The following is a 25,418-nucleotide window of genomic DNA, read 5'->3' on the forward strand; positions in this document are numbered from 1 at the left end:
TACATACCTATCAATAATTACTTTAATGGTAAATGGATTAAATGCTTCAGTCAAAAGACAGAGTGGCTGAATGGATACAAAAAACAGGACCTATGTATATAATGCCTAAAAGAGACTGAGTTCAGCTCTAAGCAAACACAGACTGAAGGTGAAGGGCACCAAAAGATAGTCCCTGCAAATGGAAACAAAAAGAAAGTTGGGATAGCAAAACTTGTATCAGACCAAATAGGCTTTGAAACAAAGACTGTAACAAGAGGCAAAGGAAGACACTGCATAATGATTAAGGGATTCATCCAAGAAGATAGAATAACTGTAAATATCTGTGGACCCAAGAAACACCGAAATATATAAAGGCAATATTAACAAGCATAAGAAGTTGACAGTGACACAATAATAGCAGGAGACCTAAAGATCCCACTTATATCAATGGACAGGTCCTTCAGGCAGAAAATCAGTAAGGAGACACTCAACTTACATGACACATTAGATCAAATAGACTTAATAGATATATACATGCATACATATATAACAAAAGCAGTAGAATCCACATTCTTTTCAAGTACACATGGGCTATTCTCCAGGATAGATGACATGATAGGCCACAAAATAAATTTCAATGAACTTAAGAAGATTAAAATCATATCAAGTATCTTTTCCTACCACAATGCTGTGAGACTAAAAATCAACTATAAGAAAAAAAAACTGCTAGAAACAAACACTTGGAGGCTAAACAATATGCTACTAAAAACGAATAGGTTAGTGAAGAAAACAAAGAGAAGATTAAAAAAAAAAATACCTGAAACCTCAGTTCTCTTATTGGTCCAAGAAAAATCATTGATTTTCAGGTTATTCAGTGATTACTTCTTGAAAGAATGGCGTGATGACTTCCAAGCTCTTTAAATATTAGAGCTGAAACGGGAAGTACTACTGAGTTATCTTTTTAAATGGCATTTAAATACTACCTTGGAAGTACTTTTTTAATAGACAGCTTTTTAGAGCAGTTTTAGGTTTATAGAAAAACCGAGAGAAAATTAGAGAATTGCCAAATGCCCTCTTATCCCCTATGCATCGCCTCCCCCATTCTCAATATCCCGCAGCAGAGACATTTGCTGTAGTTAATATACCCATATTGACATATGAAAATCACCGGAAAAATTGGTGATTAGGCTACACTCTTGTTGTTGTCTATTTGACAAATACACAATGATACGTATCCATCATCATGGTACCGTACAGGGTATTTTCACTGCCCTAAAAATCTCTGTGCTCCACCTATTCATCCCTCCCCCAACTACCTGCACATATTTTAAAAAATAAAATTTTCTGTTATGGTCATGTAATTCAGATTTCATCATGGGAGCGGGCACTAAAGTAATTATTCCATTTCTGAAATGCTTGAAATTATGCATCAATTTATTTGCTGATTTACACTTTATTTAAATTCATTCTGTTTAAAAAATAATGCTCTAGTGATTTATTTTTCTGATAAATATTTGCATAAAGCATTTGTCCATTTTCATTATACAGTCATGAGAAAAGTATATCTGGCATCCTTAGGCAATTTTTTCACTTAAAAAAGTACATTAAAAAAAAAAGTAACTCAATCACCCAAACATGCTTCTAGCAAGGATTGCACATTTTTTTCTTGTTCAGATAGTTTTCAAATAAAAGGAAACAATTGAGGAAAATGTGTTTGGGTTACAACTTCTTTCTTCAACTTGTATAGTATGAAACAAAGGGTGTCCTAGAATATTTTCCATAAATTGTTTCCATTGTGTGTGAATTACTCTGAATAACCAAGACATTTTATTCTACAGTCTCTCATTAAAACCAAAGCAGCTAAAGTTGGTGGGCCATCATTTTCTATGCTACATTTAATATGCAAACTAATTTTGAAAGGCATGAGGCACCTGCACCACAGATTTCAAAGGAATTTGCATAATAAATATAGTACAGACTTAAAGCTTGCCTTGTAAAGGACAATGACAGATGTGTAAGCAGTTTTGTGTGAGTCCTGCATAACAAAATTTGCTTTAGAGTTGAATTTCAGGGTCGAAGTAGGACAAGCAATCTATTATATGATAAACATTTTATGTAAGCAAACATCCTATATTAAAGCACCCAAGGTTTATTCTTCACGCAAGCACGGGAGCACTTTTCTTCTATCAACAAATCCTGGATTCTCTACTTGAATATGTCACTGGCTTAAATTTGAAGATAAAAATCTGTAACCTCTATTCAGCATGGCAAGAAAAAGATCATTAAATTCTGATACTGTCCTTTTCCCTGTTTAATTTATTGTGTTTACACTTAATCTCCTGGAAAATTGTATCAGATCTTTTTGTGTGTACGTGATTGTGATGGTTGTAAATATTAATAAACAAATAACAAAATATAACTAATCAGTAGGAAAATAATGCTGTCCATAAATTTATCATATCTAGTGGTTTTTCCCTCCCCCAAAACTATCAAATTGAACAAATCAGCACAAAACTGATTCGCTAGCAAAGTCAACTTTCTGGGATAGTTCAGACGAAAATGTTCTCTTAAAGAGATTTGTAAACTGATTGACTTGAGATTAGAGATTTATTAAACTTCATCGTTTTAGGCACTGAATACCTGAAATAAAGAATAAACAATGCCCTACATCTGCCGCAGGGTAGCCCTAGGTAAATTATAAATTGTAAGATAGAAGAATTGTAGAGAAAACATTTACTTCTCCAGAATAATGCCTGTGTATATTACAATTTATTGGTGTCTTACAAATAGAGTATCATCACAAAACAGAAATCTCTTTCCACATAGCCATCTCCTAGAGTCCCTCCCCAAAGGAAAATGTACGTCAACAAAAGCACAAAGGTCAGAAGAAGGCAAGTGAAAATATACTATTTATGGTTCTTATACCGTGCGAAGTGGTACAACACTTGAAGGTAGACTATGATGAGTTAAAGATCTGCGCTATCAGCCCTAAAGCAAAAACTAAGAAAAAAGGCAAAGTGTTATAGCTAATAAGCCCCCTCAAAAAAGGAAATAAAATAAAATTATGTTTGAAATAGTCAATCAAACAGAAGGCAGAAAAAGAAGGAAGGGGAAACAAGATGGAATAAATAGGGAAAAAATCAAGCTAATAGTTTTAAATCTAACCATATTAATAACTACATTAAAGGTAAACTATTAAAAATTATACAGAAAGTCCAGATTGTCTTTACACACAAGGCAGCAGACAACTGCTTTTTGCCAAACCACTTGAGGTGGCCCAGTAAAATCCATAACTGAACTCTTAGGTTCAGGATATACTGGTTACCCTGATTAATTCTTTGATTAATATTTCTCTTCTTCTCTTTTTCCTTTCCCCACATAGATAAGAACACTTTTAAGAAATGCAGTAGCCCAACAGCAAGCGAATAAACAATTTAGTTCAAAGATCTAAATCATTATTAGCCCATAGCAAATTCTGAATAATGAAATGATGGCTGTACGTGAACATTTCAGGACTGTTACTCATTTCTGCTCACCTCAGCATCTCTTTTTGGTCCATTGGTCATCAAACTAAGATATGATCACTATCTGTATGATCACGGCACTGAATATTGGAGACACTTTAGTTTTTCCTCCATGATTGTACAATTTAGTAAAGGATTATGCTATGTAAGATAAAAGAAATGGACTGACACCATAAATATTCTAAGAGATGCTATTTAAAAAGTGACAAATACCAGATAAGGGGGCATAATATGGGAATATAATTATTTTCATGAATATTTGTATATACTGAACAATTGTGATAGAATGTCAAGTGATACAGTGACTCCTGTTGTAGTTTGGCACTGTATCTAATAGTTTGGGTGTTTGGGTTAGGTGAATAGCAATTTTCATGATAGAGTTGCATCAAATAATGACTAAACTACCATCTATGACGTCCCATTACTATTTGCATAAGATCCAAACCCCATGCTATGTTCTACGAGAAAAAGCTTGCATCACATTCTCTCTATCTTTCCCACAGCATCCTTTACTAATACTCTTTCCTGTATGCCCTGTACATTGGCCCCTTTTCAGTCTCTCACTGCATCTTTAGGGTTTTGAACGTTCTATTATGTCTACCTAAATTGCCCCTCCCAAGATTTCCCTGTTATCTGCTTTCTCTCCTCCTTCAGGTCCCAGCTCCAATATTGCTCTTCATAGAGACCAGCCCGGAGCTGCCTTTATAAGTTTCACCTCCATCATTCTTCCCTCATACCCTGTTCTATTATATCTATATCACTAATCTCTATTTGAATGACAGTTTATCTTTAGAGCAATATTTTTACTCACCAGAGAGAAAGCACCAAAAGAATAAGGTATCACACACCTTTATGAAGCACTTAAAACAGTGCTTAGCATAGAGTAGATATTCAGTCAATGTTCAGTTAATGAAACCTCAGCTGTAATTTCTAGCATTTTGTGATTTGGGATATTAATAAGAAATTATTAAATTTTGTAGTACTTATTTAATTGTTAAATTTGGGGACATATTTTCAAACCCTGGAAATCCATTTAAAAGCTCAGGAAGCATTGTTTCATACATAGATAAGCAACTATGCTTGAAATAATCTGATATCTTTCTAGAAAAGTAATCATAATGTAGATATGTTCACATCTATTACAGTTGAAAGTGGACAAAAAAAAAAAAAAAGATTGTCTACCTTGAAGCATCTCCAGATCAACTTAGGATATGTCAGTTATGCTTACAGTATGTAATTATATACAAGTAAGCTGAAAGCCAGTTGCCTTTTAGAATCTAATGAGCAGAAAGTGTCTGTGAAAATCAGTATAGAGATGATGATGATGGAAATTCCTGAGAATAATTATTAGCTAGGAAACTTTAGAAAATAAAACAAAAATGTTCTCCCAGGGCAGTCTACCAGGCAATAGAAATAAAGCAAAAATAAATGGGACCTAATTAAACTTACAAGCTTTTGCACAGCAAAGGAAACCATAAGCAAAACAAAAAGACAACCTACAGAATGGGAAAAAAATATTTGCAAAAGGTGAGACTGACCAGGGCTTAATTTCCAGAATATATAAACAGCTCATACACCTTAATAAGAAAAAAACAAACAACCTAATCAAAAAAATGGGTGGAAGACCTAAATAGACATTTCTCCAGTGAAGACACACAGATGGCCAACGGGCACATGAAAAGATGCCCAGTATTACTAATTATTAGAGAAAAGCAAATCAGAACTACAATGAGATATCACCTCACACCAGTCAGAATGGCCGTCATTCAAAAGTCCACAAACAATAAATGCTGGAGATGGTGTGGGGAAAAGGGAGCCTCCTCCACTGCTGGTGGATATTTAGCTTGGTGCAGCCATTATGGAAAACATTATGGAGATTTCTCAAAAGACTAAAAATAGACTTACCACATGATCAAGCAATCCCAGTCTTGGGCATATATCCAGAGGGAACCTTAATTCAAAAAGACACATGCACCCCAATGTTCATCGCAGCACTGTTTACAATATCCAAGACATGGAAACAACCTAAATGTCCATCAACAGATGACTGAATAAGGAAGTTGTGGTATATTTATACGGTGGAATACTACTCAGCCATAAAAATAGTAACATAATGCCATTTGCAGCAACATGAATGGACCTGGAGAATGTCATTCTAAGTAAAGTAAGCTAGAAAGAGAAAGAAAACTACCATATAATATCACTTATATGTGGAATCTAAAAGAAAAAAAAAAGGCAAACGGACATATTTACAAAACAGAAACAGACTCCCAGACATAGATAGCAAACTTATGATTACCAGTTTGGGGAAGGGTGTGGGAAGAGATAAATTGGGAGTTCGAGATTCTCAAATAGTAACTACTATATATGAAATAGATGAACAAGTTTATACTGCATAGCGCAGGGAACTGTATTCAATATCTTGTAACTTATGGTGAAAAAGAATATGAAAACAAATATATGTATGTTCATGTATGACTGAAGCATTGTGCTGTACACTAGAAATGGATACAACATTGTAAACTGACTATACATCAATAAAAATATATAAATACAAAATAGAAAAAAAAAGAAAACAAAAATGCACTCTAAAATTTCAGTTAAAGAACGTCAGTAATAAGAAATGTGGAAGAAATTCACATTCAAAATGTTTAAATCTAAGCATGTCAGCTAAAGCATACATACATAAAACATAAATACAGGTGCATGTATGCACATTCCCTAAAGACTCTCAGCATAATACACAGGGCTTTAGCTTTAGGGAAAGAAGACGGGAAGCCTTGAATCAACAAGCATTCTCTTCTGTAACATAGATTTATGTCATGTGAACACATGTAAAATAAATTTTAAACATATTGTAATGAAGTAATTGATTGAGCCTGAAAGCATGTTTGCATCATAAATCATAGAATTCTAAGCCAATATTAGAAGGCCTGAATAATCTGGAAGTGCTGAATATCTATATTTAGTGTCAATTTTGTATGTGTTGGTGATTCAAATGAAAAATGTAACATCTTCATGCAATTATTTTAAAATAACTTTTATACACACACGTGTGTGCACATGTGTGTGACCTATTATTTTATTTTTTATTAAATGCACTTAAAACTTATGGTATGGATTGAAAGGTCAAGTAAAGTAGTTATATATTTGTGCTAGGATTACTTATTATTGATAATTTTCATAAAACTATTTGAATAATAACAATTAAAGCATTGGGTGATAGGGTAATTCCACAACTATAATAAATATTTGACTTTTCCTAGAGGAGAAAGCATAGCAAAATATCTGAAACAAAAAAATGAAACAAAGTATTTGTCAATACAAACAACTCTTAATTGAAACCGAAATTTAATTAAAAGGATGCTAAAACAGTTACCATGTTCTTAATGAAATCCTGGAGATTTTAAGCATAATGAAATGAAAAAGGAGAAGGAAAAATTAAAAGTGCCTTTACTTAAGTATAAACGTTACATCCTAGGCATGTAAATTGAGCTTAATCACTTGAACTATCTTTGAATCAAGAATTATTTCTAAAATTAACTGCTTCAGTCCTTGGTGTACCTCTCGCGTAAGGGTTCTGATTGATTCTGACTCAGTACAAACTAGAGATTTGCCAGATTAAACTGAGACATTACAATAGGATCATTGAGGCAAAACTTTCTGGTATCTCATCTGAGAGATTTTGGAGAATGGAATAAAAAAAATCTGTGGTATGGAACTAAAAGGCAAGATAATAGATATAAATATCAGACTGAAAACCTTGAGCTTTTGGGAGTTGGGTGGAATCTTTGGTTATTAGCACCAGGAAAAATCAAGATTCTTAAATAGCAATAGATAACTATAATTAGTATTTCTTATTTTATGAAAACTTAATATATGCACCATGTATTCTTTTGTAAATGGCTTTTTTCACTTACTGTAACACTTCTTCCACTTAGTGTTTAACTAAGTATATGACTGACTTTTTTATTCTCAAAACATTGTCTTTTGAAGAGAAAGCAGTTCTAAGTTTGGCTGAATTTTCGTCTATTTATTTATTTATCACTCAGTTGCGCTGGAAGTATTGTGTTTAGCTATCTTCCCCTTTTCCGCATCTTTGAGACAAAGCATTCAGTCTTTCACTATTAAGAGTATTGTTAATTTTTAAATTTTTTGTAGATACCTTTTATCTGGTTGAGGACTTTCCTAATTTAATAACTGAATTCTTTTTTATTATAAATGGATGGATTTCTTTCAAATGTTTGTTTTGCATCCATTGTGACAATTTATTTATTTTCTTGTTTGTTTATTTCAGTGTCTTTGGTTTTTATAGCAAGGTAGCAGAATGATTCTAGCCTCATGGATGAAATTGGGTATTGTTCTTTTTGTCTTTGATGGTTTGAAAGATTTTGTGTAGAATTGATATGATTTCTTCCAAAATTTTGTAGAATTCACAAGGGACGCTATCTAGACTTGGGGGGGGCATTAATTTCATTAATAGATAAGGGGCATTCACTTCTTGAGTAAGCTTTGTTAGTTTGTGTATTTCAAGGAATTTGCTATTTTATCTCATTTGTTGAATGTGTTGATGGAAGTTTTTTTTAATACTCGATTATTACACTTTTAATGCCTGTAGGATCTATAAAGAAGTTCTCTCATTCCTGATGTGGTAAAATGTGTTTTGCCTGCTGTCCATCCTTTATTTTTCTATCTTTTCCTCCTTTCTTCTTGTTTAATCTGTCCGACCAGAGTTTTGTCAATTTTATTGTCAATGTCAGAAAACCAACTTTTTAACTCATTGGTTTCTCTCTACTTTCCTGTTTTTTATTTCACTGATTTCTGTTTATTTCTTTATTATCTCCTTCCTTCTTCTTATTTTGGACTTAATTTGCACTTCTTTTTCAAGTAATCATTTTTTTTTTTCAGAAGCTACTGAAACTGTCAGGTCCTCTTGGAGTACATACTGTTATCTAAAGGGTTAAAACTATTAAGGATTATATTTATTGCAACTCTCTCACAATATAAATCTCCAAACAATTAATAAATAACTTTCAGATCTGATTATCCCACTGAGGAAATTATCCAAAACTTAGAATTATTTTAATATAATTGTCATGAGCCATGGTAAAAGTATATCCTAAAAAGTGCTAGATGCTATGGGCCTGGGTAGTCTTCTAGGACATAAGCTCTAGTTACAATACATAAACTGATTTGGATCCTTATTGACACCATACTATGTGAAAACTCATAAAGAAATGAGTAGCTAAAACCACTTATAAGGCACCCAAAGACTCAGAAATACTCACTGAATAGTTGATAATGTTAAGGAATTATTGGTAATTTCTAGATGTGATAATAGTATTGTAGTTATGTTACATTTTTAAAAGCGTCCATGATTTAGGAATGTAAATGAAGACTTCTATAGGTAAAATAATGGGATGTCTAGAATTTCTTGAAATAATTTGAGAGGGAGTAAGATTGAGTTACAGATAAAAGAGATTGACCGCATATTGATAATTATAGAAAATAGATGATGGGTATGTTCAGTTGTCTATTTCATCCTCTCTACTTTTTTATAAATTTAAAAATTATCTAAATAAACACATATTTTTCAAACATTTTAAAGGTGTTTGTTGGTTCAAAGGACTGGAAACAGTGCCAGTGTTTACCTATTAAAAGTTAAAAATTCCCCACAGAAAATACATTCCATTATTATATATACACCATACCATCATATAAACTATTCCTAATATTTTATGAATAAAAATCAGACACTGAATATGTCCACTAATCTGAATCAGAATTCTATTCTTTAAAAAAATCATTTGCAGTAGATCCCTTAAATTAGAGTATAATGACAAGTGGTCTACAGGAGCATAAAGAGAGGTTGAAGCAAGTGTGTTGATACACTCAGTCCTGATCACACAACATGAAACATTATATTTTGGTGTTTTTGAGGATACAGTGATGCAAATGTTAAGCATAACCATCATACTTCTTAGCTACAACTCATAGGCAGATGAATGAAAGTGAACATCATCCCTCCACGGTAAAGTTGCTCCTTTAAGAGATCTGTAATATATAATAACAATAATCAACATCCCATTTGCAAAACACAGCAAAGTAATGTGCACATACTGCTGGAAATATGTTCTGGTTACGTTGAAGCAGTGTTTTCTGTCTAAGATTTTTAATTAATTTACTTTTCTTTACTTTTTTGCCAATGAAATTAGACATTGCCTGCAACAGTGTCAACTGAAAAGCTCCTCAATTTAATGACAGTGTTAAATTTTGTATACTCTTCCACCTTATCTGAAACCTTTCAACAGTATGAGATTGTTTCTTGAGTCTATCGAGTGCAAACCTTTGCTCATCAACCAGGTGAATTATACGTCTGAGAGGATGGCATGTTCCCTGGAGAGGGAAGCTTAGATTTCTCTGCTTTCAGCTCGGCAATGCAGCCAGCTTTTCAGGAAGAGCTCTTAGCTGGCTGTTAGCAGTGTGGGCAGCAGCAATTTACCTGGCGAGCCTCCTGTCATCAAGTATATAACTCTTAATTACAAAAAAAAAAAAATCATGGAGTTAAAAACCTGTAGGGAAATTAAAAGACCTGCAGCAAAAAGCCCTGATAGGGAGATCTACTTTACACAGATGAAATTGACTTACGTTACCCGAACAGTCCTGATGATTTGTAAAGTCTGTCTTTTTAGCATTGCAGACCAGCAGTAACTTTATGGTTCATTAGCTTAAAAGATATAAGCTTGTTCAAATGGGAAAAAAATGCAAAGAGCACCTGATTAAAAGATTAAAAATAATGGTAGATCAACTTACTTTAATTAGATTGTGGATCTCTTGAGAAAGGCAAACTTTATGTAAACGTTTTCTCTAACTTTTTTTCAAGTTTTCCTTACTTAGCGTTCTTGAATCTTTAGAAATAAAATGTTTCCCTTCAATTCAAAGAACAAAGTTTCCATTATGCATTAAAAGAGTCCTTCAAATAATGTTTTGTGTCAAAGTTACAAAAGAAAGGGGGAAGCTAATGGCATTTTGAAATGCATTTTGCTTATGCTGCCAAGTTTAATTTTGTGGTCATGGATGCAATTAAAGCAAAATTCCTGATTACTTTGCATACTATGAGGGATGTGTAAGTTGTAGTAGTACTTTACTCATTAAGAAAAAGTTGTTCTATATTTATACAATGGAATACTACTCAGCCATAAAAAATAATAACATAATGCCATTTGCAGCAACATGGATGGACCTGGAGATGTCATTCTAAGTGAAGGAAGCCAGAAAGAGAAAGAAAAATACCATACGATGTCACTTGTATGTAGAATCTAAAAAAAAAGACAGGTGAACTTATTTACAAAATAAACAGACTCACAGACAGAAAACAAACTTATGGTTAGCAGAGGAGGAAGAGGGTGGGAAGGAATAAATTGGGAGTTTGAGATTTTCAGATACTAATTACTATATATAAAATAGATAAACAACAAGTTTATACTGTATAGCACAGGGAACTACATACAATATCTTGTAGTAACCTATATAAAAAAATGAAAATGAATATATGTATGTATATGTATGACTGAACTATTATTCTGTACACCAGAAATTGACACAACATTGTATACTGACTACACTTCAATAAAATAATAATAATAATAATATTTTTTAAAAAAGAAAAACATATTGGGCGTGGGGAGCTTAGCTCAGTGGTAGAGTGCATACTTAGCATGCACGAGGTCCAGTGTTCAGCACCCAGTGCCTCCATTAAGGGGAAAATTTTTAAAAAATTATTAAAAAAAGAAAAATTATGTATGATAAGAATATTAAACTATTAACAGGGAGAAGAGAGAAATAACAGCATGAGTCTTTGGTCAAGGAAAGATACAAAATTAAGTAGTAAAACTGTATGAGGGCAATATGGACAAAATAAATGTGACTCAAGTTTTATGGAGAGAAGAATTAGGTATTTATAGGGCTTTATGAAATTTGTCATCTGGTCACTTCAAATCGTTTTGGGCATCAGAGGGACCAGTAGACAATGTGCTCACAGTGGAAAGCTGAGCTCCTGACAGTCGTAGGCATTAAAATATCCAGGAAAAAAATACAGAAATGATGGAAGTAGAAGGGTAAGTTAGTTTAAAAAGGGTGGATTCAAGTGGGAAGTTTTAGGTCTTAGTCTTAAGAGAGTGTCAACTCCACCAAGCACCTTGTAGAAACATGACTTAGTGCGGAGACTCAGTACTAAAGAACGAACACATGAATGAGGAGCAGAGCAATGAATGAGAGTCAAGTTGGTTGTGGGATATGGCAGAGTTGGGCAAAAGCAAATAGCCTGCAATGCTCTTCTTCACAATATCCAATTGGTATCATAATCAAGTTTGCTTCCTTCCCAGGGGCATTTTTGACACTCATATTTGACCTCAGTATTTGCACTACTGTTTTTCTTTTTGGGTTACCATCTGTTCACGTGTCTTTTCCTTATCCTGGACTGTAAGCTTTTCAAGGTTAGAGATGCCTGTGTGATCACCCAACCACCACAAACATACACACATAGTCACTAGCATTATAGCCAAGAAACAGTAATATAGATATTTGTTGAATAAATTAAAAAATAATAAATGTTTTTGAAAACAACAAAAATTAGGTCAGATTTCAGGTTAACTTAGAATCCATTTTTGTAGCCTACATATTTCCTAGTTTGGAGAAGTGTTCTTTTTGAATATTTCCCCCAAAATACTGTGCCTGAACCCTTCAGAATATGACTCTCCAAAAAATATTTACAAACATTGAAAATAGTCTCTCCTTATCCACACTGCAATCTCATGCTGTTCACCTACAACTGAAGCATATGAGAAAATATCAGATTTAGATAATTTCTAAGTTTTCATTTGGCTACACACATCATTACAGCAATATTATACATTCTAAGAGATGCTAAAATGTCTTACCCTTTTTTTGCACAAGAACTAAGCAGAATCACACCAAATATTCCTTCAATTAAAAGAAAAATCTCTGACTCACCTCTATTAATTTCCTGCACTTTTGAAATTATGTAATATAAATATTATTTTTTTTTCTCCTGTTGCAATTCCTCAAGCGCAGGAGATGTGATTAATATGTACAATAACCACTGACTTTAGCATTATATACCCCATAGTTGCTCATATTTTAAAATTGAAGCCACTTCTTTTCTTATGATTTCTAGTTGATTTGAAACAAAGTTTATAAGTCCTGAGACCTCTTTGGAGCCAAATCACAGCCTTACTGTCTCTGCACACATCAGGAGAAACATTTAATCACATTTCTCTCATTTCTAACAAGTGCCCCTTACTGATACATCCATTTTGACCATCATTTTGCTCCACTGAAATTTCCTTTTAGCAATCTCTCCCATTGATTTTATTTGCATTAAAACTCTACATATTTTTATTACTTTCATTATAAAAAGTAGAACATGATTTTTGTATGTTCAGTTAGTTGCCTTCTTCTTAGACCAAATGAAAATTTCATCCCTTCCCACAAAAAGCAGATAATGAAGTAGTAGTGGTAGCCATACCACCGAGATTGTCTGTGACAACTGACAAACAAGCTCTGGAAAGGCTTCACAGAGGAAGTCATATATCACGTTCGTATGATAGAATCATTGGGTGAGAAAGTTCATGCTAAAAATGACCTGTTATGTCCCTGTCTTCTCTCACTAGATCATAAGCACTTCGAGGACAAGGAGAACAAGCACTATGTCTTTTTCATTTCCTATCATCCATGAGTCACATAGCACTTGGGATACAAAAGGTGTATAAGACAGGTTTATTAAATGAAACTGTTGAACTAAGAATAAGCAGAAGGTTGTAACATATACGGATTCTTCTGACGTACAGAGGAGTGTGATTGAGCATGTACTGCAAGTCAGTAAAGAAAGGAGACTCACTGAGGAATGTGAGAAGATTTATGCAATGTTGTAAAATAATGAAGTGAAAATAAAAAGAAACAACTGGATTTTGTAATTACAGGTTAGATTCCAGGTCTTTTTCTATGTTAATTGGCCTTGTGTGTTTCCCAGTCTTTGAAATAAACATTCCTATTGGTCATCCTGTTTCTTCCCTAGCTTTTTATACTTTTTATTGATTTGTACAAATTCTTTATGTATTCCTGATAGGAATCCTTTGTTGATATCTGTTTAAATGTCCTTTTATATTTAAACAGTTTATAACCTGTGTCTTTACCATCTTTAAGTGTTTTTATTTTAATGTGGTTAAATTTACTAAACTTTTCTTTTATGTCTTACTTATGAAATCCTTTCCCACATCAGGTCCAAAAATTACTCACCTACATTTCCTATGAGCTTTAAAGTGTTTTTGCTAAACAAACCTGGATTCCATCAGTATTTGAATGTACATATTTCTTCATCTCTATTTATTTATCTATATATCTTGGGAGTAAAACAGTGAAGAACGAAACTAATGAACTATATTACTACTTAACACAAATAATGTTTTAGAAATAAACTCCATCAGAGGTAAAAAAAGACTTGTGCAATAAAACAGATCCAAAATAAGAATAGTGATGGTCATATTAACACCAACTGGTGTTTATAAGACATAATAGAAAGTAAACATTTGGTTCTTTATATAATTTTGATCACAGAAACATATTTTCTGCACATTTGGAAGAAAATCAGCTGTCATTAGGGTCATTACAAAGAAAGAAATACACAGGTTTCAAGGATGGGCTGTGGCAAATCCAAACTCAAGTTTTGATGCCACTAATGACATGGAAATAAATGGTAGAGAAGCAAAACTAATTTGAGAATAACTGTAGGCAGTTCTTTGACACAAATAATCCCAGAAAGACAAGTTAAGAGTGCAACTGGAGCCAAAAGATGGAGGGTTGTGTATATACATATATTTCTAAACAAGGTTTTTGAATTTTTTTGTTTCTATAAAGCAGTTTAGTTTTCCTGTTGACTCTAGATATGTCAGTGACATTAATGAATTATATAATGATAAAAAAAATTTGCTTTACTTGTTTACTAGTTGGTCAGTATGGAAGCGTGGAGGAAAACGTGATAGGAAAAAAACAAAGTTTACTGTTTGTCTTGGTATTCAAGGTAGCCACCTGGATGGGAAAGAAAGAGCCCAGATTGGTAGCGTATGGCTTAGCTGGTTCTAAAATTCCCTGGGGATCCTGCCTGCTGAGGCCAAGGATTATTGCAAAGAGGAAACTTGTCTCTCAACAACCTCCAAATCCAAATTAGTTCAGCACAACTGTCAGCCTGGAATAAGAATGAAGTAAAAGACAGAAACTGCTAGAAAAGAAAGTGCCATAGATCTGGTCTTCTTTTTTTTTTTTTTTTTTTTTTTTGTTAATACTCATTTCTTAATGTGTATGTTTCAATATGACAGTGAAAATAATTTCAAATATTTGTTAATTTAAGAGTAGCCACTAGCAAAACAGGTAGTAACCTATAATGAAAAAGAATATGGAAAGGAATATATTTATGTACATGTGTGACTGAAACATTATGTACACCAGAAATTGACACAATGTTGTAAACTGAGTATACTTCAATTAAAAAAAATAAATAAAGATAACGTAGAGCAATGAGTGAGAATGTGGTCACTGGAGCCTCCCTCCCTCACTTATGACATGAATAACTACAACATGTGACTTCAATATCTTGCATCTCAAGTTCCATATGTGTATAATGGGGTAATGATGAAACCCACTTCTTGGGGTTATTGTAAACATCAAATGAGTTAATATATGTAAAGACCTCAGAGAAGTGTCTGGCATCAATTAATAAGAATTTAACATATATTCAAAATTGTTATTTGAATATCCAAATGTATAAGAGAAAACTAAAGGGAAAGTTTTGATCAATTTGACTAAAGTCAGGGAGGGAAAAGAAGATGCTCATACTATGATAGGAAGGCAGGAGGCAAACAAAATGCATGAAGAACCACAATCCTATAAATAGATTACATGTTCCTATTGTTTACTGGTCTGTTCATGTATTAATTTTACAGATATTTTATATACTTGCTATGGCTACATATGAACATTCTAAAGTCATAAAATACTGTGCACAAATTCTAAGCATAAAACTTGAGGAAATTAAGGATGAAAGGGGGCCCCTGACACATGGGCATAGTGCCTGAGGGAGAGTATTGAGAAAAGAGGACAGGTAAGTAGGAAGAGACTAGATCAGGTGGGGCTGTGTGGGCCAGAATAAAGGATTTGGATTTAATTCTAAGTGTAATGCAAAGCCACTGAACATTTTTAAGTGATGCAAGTAAAACAAATGAATCAACAAGCTAATGAACAAATGAACTTTATAACTGAGTTAAAAAAATTCCTTCAACATTTTGTTGTTAAAAATTTAAAAATAACAATGCAGCATCACTGAATATTATGCAATGGATGAACTCCAGGCAAGTGAATGTAAAGCTACAAAAAAGGCATTAGTAGCAAAATTGCTAAGTTGAACTGAAAACCAAGACAATAGGAAAGGATAAAAAGCAACATTTTATAATGATTAATATACAATGCACAGACCTTCAGGTTTGTCCTAAAAGATTCCATGTAAAGCATTGCTAAGTATTGCAAAGGCAACTCTTTGTAGTACAAAAATTCAGTACACTTACAATCATAGTGAGGCATATGTTATAGGATGAATTGTGTCTTCCCCCCAATTCCTATGATGAAGTCCAATTCCCCAGTAGATCAGAAAGTGACTATACTTGGAGATTGGGTTTTTAAAGAGATAATTACATGATATCCTATGGGTGGCCTCTCATCCAATCTGACTGGTGTTCTTTTTTTTTTTTAACATTTTTTATTGATTTATAATCATTTTACAATGTTGTGTCAAATTCCAGTGTTCAGCACAATTTTTCAGTTATTCATGGACATATACACACTCATTGTCACATTTTTTTCTCTGTGAGTTATCATAACATTTTGTGTATATTTCCCTTTGCTATACAGTGTAGTCTATTCTACAATTTTGAAATCCCAGTCTATCCCTTCCCATCCTCCACCCCCCTGGTAACCACAAGTCTGTATTCTCTGTCTGTGAGTCTATTTCTGTCCTTTATTTACGCTTTGTTTTTGTTTGTTTGTTTGGTTTTGTTTTTGTTTTTTAGATTCCACATATGAGCGATCTCATATGGTATTTTTCTTTCTCTTTCTGGCTTACTTCACTTAGAATGACATTCTCCAGGAGCATCCATGTTGCTGCAAATGGCATTATGTTGTCGGTTTTTATGGCTGAGTAGTATTCCATTGTATAAATATACCACCTCTTCTTTATCCAGTCACCTGTTGATGGACATTTAGGCTGTTTCCATGTTTTGGCTATTGTAAATAGTGCTGCTATGAATATTGGGGTGCAGGTGTCATCCTGAAGTAGATTAGGCACAAATCAGCAGAGAGAGAAGACCATGTGAAGACACGGGGAGAAGATGGCCATATACAAGCCAAGGAGAGAGGTTTCAAAAGAAATCAGCCTTTGCTTCACCTTGACCCTGGACTTCTAGTCTGCAGAATTGTGAGAAGATAAATTTCTGTTGTTTAAACCACTCAGTCTGAGGTACTTCATGACGGCAACCCTAGTAAACTAATACAGTGCTTGAATACATTTGAATTTTAAAGAAAATCTGGTCCTATTTCCCTCCAGCCATCCCTGAAATAACAGAGGCTATATGTATTACAAATACATTTCAAAAAAGTTAGAAGTTTTCAAAAAACATACGCCTTCTCAAAAGTCAACAATGATAATAACCTGCAAGTCTTTGTTTTTTAATTAATCGTAGAAATTATTATTTTTAAATAAGCAAAATATGAATTTTGATTTGGTCCTCCCCATTATTTCTCTGACTATACAAGTGCTCAAAATAAAGATTGGTTATTGTTCAACTATTACTACTTACACTGGGGCTTCTGGGCGTAACCCTTAGAAGTGCCCCCTCATTCCCACCCACATCACTTAGTTCTTAAGCTGTCTCAAATCTATTTTAGAAAAGAGAACATAATCTATATTCCTTTTTAGCACAGAATTCATGACAGACTTGATGGGAATCTGCATTTCAGTAATCCTATGAATATATACATATACTCTCACTTTTACAAATTAAACTTGAAAATGTTGAATCTTTTAAGAAAACATCGCTTGTAATTGGCAAGTTGCAAATAAAAACAAAGTTTGTATTACTCCAAAGCTCTTCTGTTTTTATAGAGTTGTAATGCTGCTCCCCCCCCACCTTTGAATGCATTTAAATAATAGTTACATGGTACTATTGAATTTTCTTAACTGGTGTATCTTTAGTGTTGGAAGTCTGCATGTAGATGAAATTGATGTCAAAAGGTCATGTCGTTCATCTTTCAGCCTCTGGACAGGAATCTATAAAAAACAATTCTAAAGAGATTCAGTAGGAGAGAAGGGTATCACCTTTCATAGGAGATAACATGGTGGCTTCCAACCATTCATCTCCGTAAAAATAAAAAAAAGTGCATACAGTGGTGTCTTTTTATTACAGATTCATGTCATCCCAGACTGAATCTGAAATAATGTAATCTCAGCCGATATCTATACTTTAAACAAAGTACATATGTGGATTAGCAAAAGTGAAAAAGTATCTCTACAGCAATTCATAATTTTTTTTAAAAAGTCATTGAGACATCTATTTTACCATTCACCAGTGTTTTAATTAAGAGACGCATGCTAACTTGAACAATGCTCATTCATAGCTCAGGTGTCAGCCACGTCATTCTTAATTTACTCTTACTTGAAGTTTTTATGAAAAAAAGCATTATCACTATAAAGGAAGCTGGGAAGGGGAAAAAAGGAAAGCAGGCAAGATGAGTTCACCTTTTGGTTTTCATGTGAGTAGAGCAAATGACTAAATCTGTATTTGCCAAAATGTGTGCATAGTTGTTAAAGGAGCAGCTGGGAATGTTGTATTCAAGCTGTTCTCCAGAAATTAATTGTGAATATTAAGAATAATCCTGACCTGGGTCACAGCTGCACTGATTTATTTTTTCCTCCTAGACATTTATCAGGTCTGTCTTTTCTTCTACCTAACTGAAAGCAGGATGTCTGAGTTCATGATGAAAAAGCTGCCAAGGTATTATGGACCTATACAAGTAAGACATCTGTTTAAACTCCATGCTTTTGGTCTTTTCATGATTGTAGTATGCCAAATTACAAACACCATATGAAGCATAAAATTGCTCTGGCCCAACTTCTCTTTGAAGGTAATTAAAAAGAAAAAGACTCCTTTAAATGATCGTATTAAATACAATCTAGTAGTGTATATTCAAGCAGTAGAAGTAGGTCTAATGATAATAATAATTTAGTGTCTGGATGGAAAAAATCTACATGAAGTATATTGTCTTTTGTGGCAATTAAAACCAATCTAAGTAAATTATTTCTAGGGATTTTTACCCCAGCTAGTTTCTATTTGTGTTAATATACTTTGTGTCCTCATTTTTAATGAAGCAAGCTTTAGTATATTTTTTCAAATAAGAATAAATTGGTAATGGCATATAATTTTAATTTTGCCATTTCTTAGTACAGAACAAAACATGGTAAACTTTCTAATTGTGAAATTCGGTGCTACTTCAACATTGTCTTAATTTCTTCATGTTTAAAAATAATTATACCAAGTGATAGTGTATTTGTGAGACCCACTAGTGATGTGTGTAAAACATCTGGGACGTAAGAGCCCCATACATTACAGATATTGGCTTCAGGAGACATTAGAGGATCGTGTTGAAGAGCATGGCCACCAACTTCACTAAACACCTAAATCCTGCCCCGTGATATTTTTCTCTTGTCAATTTTCTCTTTAACTTCTGCAATATGTCTACAGTTTATTATCAATTTTATATGTTCTCTGTTCATTCTCAGATTCTGAACTCAAAAGCACCCCTCCCCCAGTTCAACACATAGTGGTGTCACTGTCACAATTGTCTTTATTTATTTATTTTTATTGAAGTCTAGTCAGTTTATGTTGTGTGTCAATTTCTGGTGTACAGCATAATAGTTCAGTCATACATATGCGTCCATACGTTTTCATATTCTTTTCCACTATATGTTACTGCAAGATATTGGATATAGTTCTCTGTGCTATAATAGTACAAACTTGTTGTTTATCTGTTCTATATATAGTAGTTAGTATCTGCAGATTGTTTTTAAATGACATTAAATGTGCTCTTCCTCCAACTTTCACCATCACTCTCCAAAACTGTCTGTATTCTCACTCCTTTCCCACTTCATTCCTTTAATATTGAAAGATGTTTCTAATCTCACTGAAGGCCAACATGTCTACCCCAGTTGTAACTTCCTCTTGTTTCTTCTCTCTGATGACCCCTTTAGACTTACATTTAAGATTTTCAAGTTCAGCTGATTTTGAAGGTAATTCCCTCTAAGCCATAGTGAAATGACTGGTTGTGACCATTACACTTATAAAAGGTAGAACCAAGATTAATCAACCATGAAAACTATGATAATAAAAACTAAATATTATGACATTCGCAATTAAGTATACCAATATAACACAAATAAGACAGATAACAGAGATAAGATGACATGGAAGGGCTTGTTTTTCATGCTTTTCCTCTGATTTGGGGCCCTAGAAAGTATCTAAAGTTAATAAAGAAATGGTCTTTTAATACTTTGGTAAAGGAACCATGAAAAGCACTAAAAATAGTAACAATAATTAATGAATATTGGGAAAATGAATTGAAGGAGTGGCACAAGGAAGTATAAGTGAACTAATTTTCTCATCTTTCATATTGTGAAATAGAGCATTAATATATTATCTTAAGTTTAAGTTAAAAGTGAATCAGTGAAAAGAAAATCAGAATACAGGCCTTGTAAAAAAATTGCAATGAAGCATTCATATAAAAGCAAAACAACACTATGAAAAGACAATTCCTATAGCAAAGCAAGAAAGCAAGTCATTAAAAAATAGGGGGAAATTAATTCAAAATGAAAAACTAGGTATGCACATTTGACTCTGTCTTTCATTGGGAAACCACCCTACAATTAAAGTAAAGAAATTCAGAAAGAAATGAACTCAATACAGTAACAGGATGATGGAAGGAGGAGCCTGGGAAGATAGAAATGAGAGATTTTAATACATTTGTGGATGATGGAAGACTGAAAGTTAATAATACAAGGTTGAAGTATTAAACTGGGGAATGATGCAAAGCATACAATCTGTGGAAAAGAATGTGAGAAAAATTTGGGCTCAAACTTACCAGATACTAGAGGGAGTGGGAGGAAAATTAATAAGGTGGAGAATGAGAGGGATAAGTTAAATGTTTATGTATAATGTATTTGTCCCAGTCAAATTCCACAGACACAGTCAGTTCCTTGGCTTTCTTGCCTGTGCTGAGTCTGTTGAAGTGAGTTGAATAGTGCCTCCCTTCCCAATCTATGTCCACCTGGAATCTCAGAATATAACTTATGATTAAACAGTCTTTGCAGACATAGTTAGTGAAGGATCTCAAGGTGAAATTATCCGGGAGTTAGGTAGAACCCAAATCCAACGACTGGAATCTTACTTAATAAGAGAAAGCAGAGGGAGATTCAGACAGAGAGATACATGGACAGAAGAAAGCATGTGAAGAAGGAGACAAGAGATGGAAGTTCTGCTACCACCAACTACAGAACATCTAGGACCACCAGAAGCTAGAAAGACTCTTCCCCAGAGCCTTCAGAGGTCTCTGAGAGACCATTTCTCTTGTTCTAATCTACCCAGTTTGTGGTAATTTGTTATGGCAACCCTAGGAAGCTAATAGATCTATGATCTACCATAAACTCTCTTTTGGAAAAAAAAAAAAGAAAAAAGTCTTTTAGATATCTTTTCCTTCTCTCCATCTCTTATTTCCTGTGGTGGGGAATGGGGAGGGAGGGACTAAGCATGGCTGGAAAAAAGTGTGTCCTACTGGGCAGATTGGATCCATTTCAACTCATGATCTACAAAATAGGATGAACCTTTAGTGGGCTCAGCCATTTACTGTATCTCTTTGATAAGCTATAAAATCACTTTGACATTCCCCAAAGGACTATTTCATATCACTTTTTCTCTTCCCAGATCTTTTATTCCCTTTCACCACTTCACTTTCCACTTATGACTTTTCAATACTATGTTGAACAAAGAGAAGCCATCTATGTTCTCTCTCCATAAATCAGGTAGACTACTATTCTGTGCCCTCGTTCTTTTCTGCCATTTCAGTGATGAAATTTGTCCCCCCTCTATGAAAAATTAATCACTGCAGTGTATCCTGGATGCCATAACCTTTTAGTTTTGCAAGGACTTTTCTCTTTGGTTAACTCATCATTGTACAGCATTATCAGACTCTCTGACTCCTGTTGTATCATTACCCACTGCTTACAAAGATGCTTTTGTGTCTCTCTTTCTTTAAACAAAGCAAAATATGAAACACCAAGAATATGCCTTCTCCCCACATCATCCTTCAAAGACAGCCCATTTTCTCTATTCCTCTTCATCGGCAGGCTTATCAAAACCCTTGTCTCTAAAAGAACCCTCCTACACTATTGGTGGGAATGAAAATTGGTGCAACCACTATGGAGGACAGTATGGAGGTCCTGTAAAAAAGTAAAACTAAACTTACCGTATGATCCAGAAGTCCCACTCCTGGGCATATATCTGGAGGAAAATATAATTTAAAAAGACACATGCACCCCAATGTTCACAGCAGCATGATTTACAATAGCCAAGACATGGAAACAACCCAAATGTCTATCAACAAATGACTGGATAAAGGTTGTGTGTGTGTGTGTGTGTGTGTGTGTGTGTGTGTGTGTGTGTGTGATGGAATACTACTCATCCATAAAAAAGAATCAAATAATGCCATTTACAGCAACATGGGTAGATCTGGAGACTGTCATTCTAAGTGAAGTAAGCCAGAAAGAGAAAGAAAAATACTATATGATATCGCTTATAAGATAAGGGATAAATTGGGAATTTGAAATTTGCACCTCTTGAGGATTGATGGAAATGTTAGCTATCTTGATTATGGTTGCATTTGTGTATATATCTATAAAATTCATCAAATTGTACATCTGAAATATATGTAATTTACTGTACAGGAATCAAACCATAATAAAGGTGTTTAAAAAAATATTTTCTCTGACTTTGCATTCATTCTCTAATCCTTCTTTCAGATTCCTCTTCTCAGTTTTTCTAGATGCCTGTTGTAGCAAATAACATTGCTAGAAAAATGTTCCTCTTTTGAATGAATGATGAAAATACATATTCCTGATTTTTGTGCAATTAGCTGATGCTACTTCTCAGACATGTGTGAGTTACTCTTCCTTTTCTACCCAAATGTGAAGGTTACTTGGAGATAACTTTACTTTATTCCATCTCAATTTCCTTCATAAATGATTATATCCAGATTTAAGCATCTCACCCAAATGTCTCATATACTGACACTAGCAACCTATTTGTCACCTCTCCTGGAAAATCTCACCGTATCAAACTTAAATTTCTTAGAATATTTTTGGTGGAAGTTCCTGTTCACTATGCATTTCTAGCACTTCAGAGTATAACTAGCACAAAGTAGTCTCTCAATAAAATGATTTGCATGAAAAGTGATTTCTATAATAAATAAGGACAGTAAATTGAGATTATATGTAGTAAGGTCATTAATATGAGATTTCATGTAATGAGTAAATTTTAGTTCTGTTAAATTCTGGGTATTTATAAATTGATCACTGAAGATATTATTTTTTGCCTCTAGAAATGGTTGATATGGCCCAGAGCTACTACATTTAGGCAACAAATTCACCTCTTTTTGCACTATTTCTCATGGTAACTTCTAACATTAGCAAGCAATCCCCCCTTCATTGTCTTCTTTATCATGGGACATATTATATACTTGTTTATTTCTTACACTCTGACATCAACTACACTCAGAAATACCTGTCTCTTGAATACTTCTCAAAATTTTCTCTTCCTTGTTTTATTAGTCATTCATGAAAGATCCTGGGTCCACACTTACTACCAGTCAGGAACATAGATCTAAGTCCAAGATAACTTTTTCTCCCAATTCACGGGTATTATCAAAGCATTGTTTACAAAATAGTTAAACTCTTTACATCTATTTTATTATTTTCTAAAGTCTTCTTTGTGTTTTTTTTAACTTATCCCAGGAGTTTTATAAACCTTAAAATACTTAATACAGATAAGCAGTATATTCCATAATAAAGCAAAGTTAAAACGTAGTCAAATGTAATACCACTAAATATTTATTAAATTTTGTTTATCATAGTTTCCGTTTCAACTTCCTCTCTCTCTAAATGGTTTCATCTACATGGCTATAAGTAGAGAAATTAAATAACAACACACTGTAAAGCATTAAAAGAGCCAGTTCACGTTATATTTATTACTCTACATTCAGCATTGGTGCTTCCACATGGCAGGCATAGCATAAAACAAACAGGATGAGAAGTGTTTAGTTTATCCCTAGTCAGAAACATTATTTATCTTAAATGCATGATGATAATTGTTCCACTGTTAAAATAAGCAGTAATATTCTCAAAATAGACACTCCTTTCCACGTAAGTAAATATTTAGAGTTGATTTGGAGCAGTTGGACCTAAAATATGCTGACAGTTCAACAGATCAGAAACCAGAGTCAGCACTCCACTGACCTTGTCAGGTTTCATTTTCTTTGTACGAGTCAAGCAGCTGATGGATTTGTGTTTTTTGTGAGAAAAGACAAAAAAAAATTTCAGATTTTCACAGTGTTGCCACAATTTTTCAGAAGACCCATACATTAAGGACAGAAAGATGAGCATCTTTAGTGAGCTAGGCTAGTTACAGAGGCACAAGCTAGGTAAATAAAAAGAACACTGGAGTGTTTATTCTTAGATATATATAAATCACATCTAAGCTGCTGCAACTGGTTTTTTTTTAGTTTAATGTAAATGTTAGAGACTCTATGATTACCTGTTTGACCCTTAAAAATTGTCTATAAAAAATAAAGTATTTTAGGCCCACAGACTTGCCATCAAAATAGCATGGTCTGCTCTTTTACTGAGTCCTAAATGAGTCCAGACGAAAGAGGGGAAGAGGAAGGCTCGTGAAAAAGGAACAGTCTTTTCTAAGGAAGATACCCTGAGAAACCAAGAAAAGTGGACATGGGACCAACTGCCTCCTAAGTGAGCGCCGTATAAGTTACTATGACAGTCCTTCCCATGCACTGACGTGAACCAAGGTTTCCACGTGGTCAGACACATAGGTAGAGAGTAAGCAAGTAGAAAGTGATGTCCAGCATAACTTACTAATCGTGTTACTAATGATGTTTATCTTCATTTGCCATCTATCATGTCCTCATCATATCTAATTGCTGAGTAGTACCAATGATAAATCAACTCAGGGACTAGTACCAGCCAGATAATTCAGAGACTAGGATTAAAAATCAGATTTTTTCACACATCATCCTAGTGCTTTATCTTCATGCTGTAATACTATTCTATGTGCTAGATCTTAGCCCTTAATTCAATATTGGTTATTTAATAATTTCATAGTAACAAGATACAATTTATCGACTTAAGGTATACGAATGCAGGTCTGAAATATATTTGGTCTGCCCAATTCAGAGTAGTCAGTGTATGCTTTTAGAAATTTTAGGAACTTGGAAGTGCCACAACTTTACTTGAAGAAGATTGGACATATTTGTTACTTAGACCATCTCTGGTCTACCCAAGCTATCCTTGATTTAAGAAGCATAGAGTTCTTTTAGATGATATTGTAATAGTTTTCTAATGTTGCAGTGAAAATTTTAATATCTGCATAGTACCTAAGAAGAACGCTTTAAAAACTGAAACCCTACTTATTGGCAGCTGAGAGGTTTTATTTGGAAAGTCATAACCTGAAGAGTGTC

The sequence above is a fragment of the Camelus ferus genome, chromosome 14 (genome assembly GCF_009834535.1).
Source record: "Camelus ferus isolate YT-003-E chromosome 14, BCGSAC_Cfer_1.0, whole genome shotgun sequence".
Classification (NCBI taxonomy): domain Eukaryota; kingdom Metazoa; phylum Chordata; class Mammalia; order Artiodactyla; family Camelidae; genus Camelus; species Camelus ferus.